At 49.8% G+C, this 7,621-nt stretch overlaps 1 protein-coding gene across 1 annotated transcript in view; it reads right to left on the minus strand.

The window, feature by feature from the left end:
* The window catches only part of LOC143982705 (EF-hand calcium-binding domain-containing protein 4B-like), a 196,243-nt gene extending 192,543 nt beyond the window's left edge, over window positions 1–3,700 (minus strand). Inside the window, exon 1 of the mRNA XM_077481649.1 lies at window positions 3,592–3,700. The gene's annotated coding sequence lies outside the window, so the exon portion shown is untranslated. The remainder of the gene's footprint in view (window positions 1–3,591) is intronic.
* Between the last annotated feature and the right edge of the window lie 3,921 nt (window positions 3,701–7,621).

Here is a 7,621-nt window from a genome sequence, read left to right on the forward strand (position 1 = left end):
CAATTTGCAATCGAACTGTTGGCTTGCCCCTCGTCCAGTGTCCTGTCCGAAAGGACGTTCAGCGCAGCAGGGGGGATCGTGACCGATAAGCGTACTCACCTAGCTCACGACAGTGTTAACTATCTCACATTTCTAAAAATTAATGAGGCATGGATCTCGGAGGAATTCAACACATGTGACCAGTAGACCATGTACCGTATATGTCTATAAACGATTTTTTTAATCGAGCACACAGACCTTCTTTCTTCATTTGGCTCACTTCCTTGTCCAAAAAAAGCACACCGTACTATATGCCCGTACCCTCCTGTTTGAAGAGGTTGAGCGGTGCCATATTTCTACTGGAGCTGCTTATTATGAGGGGCTCCCACCATCCCTGTGCTGTGCTGACTTCCTCCTGGGGCTGTACCTCTGCTGTGCATATTATGAGTGGTTCCCACCATCCCTGTGCTATGCTCATTATGAGGGGCTCCCACCATCCCTGTACTGTGCTGACTTCCTCCTGGGGCTGCTTATTATGAGGGGCTCCCACCATCCCTGTGCTATGCTGACATCCTACTGGGGCTGCTTATTATGAGGGGCTCCCACCATCCCTGTGCTGTGCTGACTTCCTCCTGGGGCTGCTTATTATGAGGGGCTCCCACCATCCCTGTGCTATGCTGACATCCTCCTGGGGCTGCTTATTATGAGGGGCTACCACCATCCCTGTGCTGTGCTGACTTCCTCCTGGGGCTGCTTATTATGAGGCGCTCCCACCATCCCTGTGCTATGCTGACATCCTCCAGGGGCTGCTTATTATGAGGGGCTCCCACCATCTCTGTGCTGTGCTGACTTCCTCCTGGGGCTGCTTATTATAAGGGGCTCCCACCATCTCTGTGCTATGCTGACATCCTCCTGGGGCTGCTTATTATGAGGGGCTCCCACCATCCCTGTGCTGTGCTGACTTCCTCCTGGGGCTGCTTATTATGAGGGGCTCCCACCATCCCTGTGCTGTGCTGACATCCTCCTGGGGCTGCTTATTATGAGGGGCTCCCACCATCCCTGTGCTGTGCTGACTTCCTCCTGGGGCTGCTTATTATGAGGGGCTCCCACCATCCCTGTGCTATGTTGACATCCTCCTGGGGCTGCTTATTATGAGGGGCTCCCACCATCCCTGTGCTGTGCTGACTTCCTCCTGGGGCTGCTTATTATGAGGGGCTCCCACCATCCCTGTGCTGTGCTGACTTCCTCCTGGGGCTGCTTATTATGAGGGGCTCCCACCATCCCTGTGCTATGCTGACATCCCCCTGGGGCTGCTTATTATGAGGGGCTCCCACCATCCCTGTGCTATGCTGACTTCCTCCTGGGGCTATACCTCTGCTGTGCATATTATGAGGGGCTCCCACCATCCCTGTGCTATGCTCATTATGAGGGGCTCTCACCATCCCTGTGCTATGCTGACTTCCTCCTGGGGCTGCTTACGGTGCAGGTGTCAGTGCTGTATATCACGGTGCTGGTGTCAGTGCTGTATGTCACGCTGCTGATGTCAGTGCTCTCTATCACGGTGCTGGTGTCAGATCACTCTATCACGGTGCAGGTGTCATTGCTGTATGTCACGCTGCTGATGTCAGTGCTGTATATCACGGTGCTGGTGTCAGTGATGTATATCACGGTGCTGGTGTCAGTGCTTTATGTCACGCTGCTGATGTCAGTGCTCTCTATCACGGTGCTGGTGTCAGATCACTCTATCACGGTGCAGGTGTCATTGCTGTATGTCACGCTGCTGATGTCAGTGCTCTCTATCACGGTGCTGGTGTCAGATCACTCTATCACGGTGCAAGTGTCATTGCTGTATGTCACGCTGCTGGTGATCATCTCCTGCACCCTCTTCTTTGCCTACCCTGAACTTCCCTCTCCTCCATTGCCTTCATGCGCTCCACAGTCCTGAATTGTCACAACAATTTCACATATAAAAAAAGAATGCTTGTAGTTGTCGATCCCATATTCACCTCATACATGTGTTATGTCATTGGCCATGTGGTGGGACTATGTTTGCACAGCTAGTAATTATTTTGTGGCTGCAAATTTGACCTGTAGGTTTGCAAAGTTTGCCTCCCATTGAAGTCAATTGGGCCCGCCGCGAACGTTACGGTTCGCAAACTATCAGCCGCGTTCGCGGTCCACGTTCATGAAACGTCCCGTCGGAAGTTCATCCATCACTAGTTGGCAGTACCTTCATACAGGACAGGGCCTATGTGAATAGAGGGGTTTCCCTTCCTGGAGAATTAAAGTGGTTGTAAACCCTGTAATACCCCTTTTACCTACAGGTAAGCTTATAATAAGGCTTACCTGTAGGTATTGTGAACATCTCCTAATCTTGGACCATTTAGGAGATATTCACTGTATGTGCCGACGTCATCGCTCGTGACATTTCTTTAGTAGCTGTGCCGTGACCGGTGGCTCCCGCTCCATGAATGACGTCATTGCGGCTCCGGCCGATCACAACGCCAGAGCCTGCAAACTCAGAAATAACTCCGGGAGACATGTCAGCGGTCACAGTGGTGTACGGGGACCATTGTAACAGCTTCCATCTAAGGTATTTACTAATGAGCTAGTATGCAATGCAAAGGGCCAGATAGTAGTTCTTGTGGATTTGTGCACATATACCTGGGTATATAAAGTTATTATCAGAGATACTTTCAGATGAATGTTGCTGAAAAGTACAGTTGTAGAGGCCCCAGTTGCAGTGTCTGTCTTTGTGTTAGAAATTTGAAGACATGATCATAAAGGTTTCCTCTAACTGCTGTCCGACCAGCCTGGAAAGGGACTTCTCACCAGCAGGAACTGTGGTCTGGCACTAGAACTCAGAGTCATCCTACTGTCTCTGTGCTTTAGTCCCTCCAAGGATTTAGTAGCATGGACGGGGCATGAGGCTGGGACTTTCTATCCCTCTCTACTTCCTCCTTTTGGGGCTTCCAAGCCAACAGTCAGGAGTGGTAAGTGCAACAGATCTCTAAACAAGGAACATACATTACATATTTATAATTATGCTACCAAAATCAGCACGTGCTGTAAATTGCCTGCAGCATTTCTCCTGTTTCTTCTTGCCTGGAAGCTCCCATTTTACTGAAGCCCAGAGCCCATGACCAGCAGTAAATCTTTAGTCTGTCAGCTGATCGACATCTAATGGCTCTGATTATAGGCATAGTGCTGAGAATAGAAAGCAACTGTGCATGTGCAGAGTGGAGGGAGAAACTGCATAACTGGATTTTAAACAGTATATGCGCTTATTTTTAATGTTTTACATAGCTTTACCTGCACAAGGGGCCAGCCTAAAATGATCCTTATGACTTAATTTTCTTTCTAAATAACTAGTAGAGTGGAGCATGTATACTTTCAAAGTACAACTTCACCTCCAATACGTTCAGCACAACTTCACCTTATTTACTAAGCTAAGTGAATTTTTACTTTGCCACGTGAATATTTACTCTGTTTTACCTCATTAAAACAGATCTAACGTCACAGCAAACCTTTTTCTTATATAGCATTAGCATTGTAATAATACAACCTTTAATACAAACAATGGCTCTTTTTCACAATCCATTATAAACTTACTTGAAAAATTTCCTTTCGTGTCATGAGTATTGCCTGTCTCTGTCTGCCGGAAATCTCTTTCCACAACTTCCTGGATTTCCTGCATGCTGTGTGGTGCCTTCTCAGCTGCTTCATGCGATTTACTTTTGATTTCTAAGGACTACATATACCATGTGAAATTGCTGCCTGCAAGCATTGATGATGTAGGACTTTTCCTGTACTGACAGTGCCTCCTGATCCTCAAATGTCCCCTCTTCATCACCTTCAACTTTAAAATGTATAATGTTTGTAGGGTCCAAACCACGCAGTTTTATCCTGCTTACTATGTAGTATTATGTCTTTTACTTTGTTGCCTTTTCTGGCAGACTACTCCTGCTTCACCAAATCTTGTATTTTTATATGAAAATTAAATAAATATATATAAGACAAATAAAATAAAAAATTGATTACACAGGAGTGCGTATTCATAGTACATAGTGAATATGTGTCACAGTTTTGCAGAATTAAATCTTAAGCCCCATACACACTACTATCAGATTTTCTGCTGATTTTTGTCTTCAGATTTACCAAAACCATGTAGTGCAAGGGCCTGCCTGATTGCATACAAATTGTAACTCCTAAGTAGGGATGAGCTTGGTGTTCAAGCATGTATGTTCGACTTGAACACCGGCTGTTCGCCCGTTCGGCGAAGCCAGAACTCTGTGGGCCGTTCGCGCCAAATTCATGTGGCGCTCACGGCCCACAATGCACTGCACCATCGCAGTGCATTGCTGGCTCATGATTGGCCAAGCATGCACTGTGACCCTGCATGCTTGGCCAATCACAGCGCCGGCAGCGAGGAGAGCCATGATTGGCCACAGGCAGGATGCCTATGGCCAATCATAGCTCAGGCTGTGTAGTACACACCCCACACTATATTAGGCCGCCAGCGCGGCGGCCTTGTGTAGTGTGTTGGCGTCTGTAGGAGTTAGTGGGTGTTCTCTGTGTACCTTCAACGCAGTATAAAACGTTCGTTATCCACCAATTTAGTGTTCTTGCTCTTCTGTAATTGAGCTTTCAGCCAGCTGCAAGAGTTTGTGGGTGTTGTCTGTGTGCCCTGCCCGCAGTATACACCCTTATCCACCTATATAGCTATATTGCTCTTCTGTAATTGAGCTTTCAGCCATCTGCAGGAGTTTCTGGGTGTTGTCTGTGTGACCCGAGTGCAGTATACACCATTATCCACCTATTTTGCTCTTCTCTAATTGAGCCATCTGCAGGAGTTAATTGGTGTTGTGTGCCACAGCACAGTATACACCGGTATCTACCCTTTAATTCCTGTTGTTCTACATTAAAGGCATCTGCAGAAGTTAGTGGGTGTTGTGTGCCTCCAGCACAATATACACTACCCAATTGCTGGTTTTCCCATCTCCATTCAGGCCATTACCATGTCTGGAAGGCCAACAAGGAGAGGCAGACAGGCACGAGCCGATAAAAGAGGGCAAGCAGACTCTGTGTCTAGAGACAACAGTGCTGGTCATGGACGCGGTGCATAATCATCAGCACGTGGCCATGGGACATGCTTGTCCTTATTTTCGGCAGCTGGACGTGTTGAGCCGCATCATGCCGAAGACTTGGTAGAGTGGATGACCAAGCCCTCTTCATCCTGCTCATCCTCTCTCACCCAGGCTCAGGGTACTAGCAAAGCAGCTGCCAACGCATCGTCTTACCTCGTCTCAATGTCATCATCAGTGACTCCTTCCCTAGACCCACCACGTCCTCCTGAGGAGTCCCCTGAACTCTCTGAGCACAGTGTTGGGTACATGCTCCAGGAGGATGCCCAGTGTTTTGTAGGCTCTGATGATGATACTCAGCTAGAGGAAGGCAGTAGCGTGAGCGCAGAGAGAGGGGATGCTCAAGAAGGACAGCAATCTGGCAGTCATGTTCCACAAACTGCAGCATACTGCCAGGTTTGCTCCAGCGATGAAGAGGGAGGGGATGATGAGGGCACTGACTCCACGTGGGTGCCTGGTAGGAGAGAGGAGGAGGAGGCACATCTCCAATGAGGCAGGATGCCCTCTGGGGGCCAGCTTAAGGGCAGCACACCGACTGAATCAAACCGCAGAGCTCCGCCTGTTTAGGGCGCTACCTCTGTGCGTTATTCTAAAAGTTCTTTGGTGTGGGCCTTTTTTGAGACAAGTGCATCAGATCGCACCGCTGCTATTTGCAACATATGTCTCAAGCGTATCTCTCGTGGCCAAAACATCAGCCGCTTGGGCACCACATGCTTGACCAGACATATGTTGACCTGCCATGCAGCTCATTGGCAAGCGTACCTCAAAGACCCACACCAAAGAACAAAGTGGACCTCTCCTTGCCCCTCATCAGCTGGCATCTCCAACCCCACTAGACCTTCAGTCCTCTCTGAAACCTGCGCTGAGAGGAATGAAGGTGTAGAATTAGGTGTCTCACAGTCAAGTGCTTGCGGGCACTCTTCTAGCAGTACACCCACGTCCGATTATAGCAGGCAAATTTCCCTGCCCCAGCTGCTGGACCGTCAAAAGAAGTTCCCTCCCAGCCATCCACATGCCCAGCGGTTGAATGCTAGCTTGGCCAAATTGCTAGCACTTCAACTGCTGCTTTTTCAGTTGGTAGACTCGGCCCCCTTCCGTGAGTTTGTACAATTTGCAGTTCCTCAGTGGCAGGTCCCCAAATGCCCCTTTTTCTCACGGAAGGCGATTCTGGCTCTCTACCGGCATGTGGAAGGCATGGCCTTGCCTCGCTGGAAAGTGCGGTCAGTGGTAAGGTGCATATTACCGCTGACTCATGGTCCAGCAGGCATGGACAGGGACGTTACCTGTCTTTCACGGCCCATTGGGTTACTCTTCTGGCAGCTGGGAAGGATGCAAGACAAGGTGCAATAGCAAGGAGGTTGTTCCGCCACCACGCCTCCAAAATGCTACTACTGATTGTGACACACCTCTCTCCTCCACCCCTTCTTCCTCCATGGCCTCTTCCAGTGCTCTTTCCTCTGAACCAGCGGTGCTCCGTTGGCGTTCAAGGGGCTACGCAAGTACGCAGGCAAAACTATGCCATGCCGTGCTTGCGCTGGTTTGTTTGGGGGACAGGAGCCACACTGGGGCAGATATTTTGTCAGCTCTGCAGGGGCAGGCCGAGAGGTGGTTGACGCCATGCCAGCTTAAGCCAGGATTGGTGGTTTGCAACAATGGCACCAACCTCCTCTCCGCCGTCCGACAGGGACAACTGACTTAGACAGGTACCCGGGCTTACAGGATGTCCTGAAGCAGGCCAGGAAAGTCTGTGTGCATTTCCGCTGATCATTTAATGCCTGTGGTCAGCTGGCTGAGCTCCAAAAGGAGTTGAACCTGTCTTATATGTGACATGCCCACCAGGTGGAACTCAACGTTGACCATGCTGCAGAGGCTGCACACGCAGCAGAGGGCCATCAATGAGTACCTGTGCGACTACGGCACCAGGACAGGGTCAGGGGAGCTCGGTTTTTTCTCACCACGCCAGTGGGGCATGATCAGGGATGCATGTACTGTCCTATCACCATTTGAGGAGGTCACAAGGATGGTGAGCAGCGACAGTGCATGCATCAGTGACACTGTACCTCTTGTCCACCTGTTGGAGCATACGCTGCGTGAAATAATGGACAGGGCACTTGAGGCAGAACAGAGGCAGGAAGAGGAGGACTTCCTTGCCTCTCAAGGCCCCCTTTATCCAGACAGTGTTCCTGCTGTCCCACCCATCACACAGGAAGAGGACAAGGAGGAGGAGGATTGTGTCAGCATGGAGGTGGAGGCTGGCACTCAGCATCAGCAGCAGCAGCAGTCTTGTAGGGATGATTTACAGTCCCAAGAAACCCGTGGACTTGTACGTGGCTGGGAGGAGGTAGCTGCAGATCATGTTGTCCTTAGTGAATGCCTCAGCTAACCTACGCTGCATGGCCTCCCTGATCCTGCAAAGCCTGCAGAAGGATCCTCGTATTCTTCGGATCAAGGAGAGGGACCATTACTGGCTGGCCACTCTCCTTGATCCACGGTACAAG

The sequence above is a fragment of the Lithobates pipiens genome, unplaced genomic scaffold (assembly GCF_037356315.1).
Source record: "Lithobates pipiens isolate NorthernLeopardFrog02 unplaced genomic scaffold, aLitPip1_a1.2 Scaffold_16, whole genome shotgun sequence".
Lineage (NCBI taxonomy): Eukaryota > Metazoa > Chordata > Amphibia > Anura > Ranidae > Lithobates > Lithobates pipiens.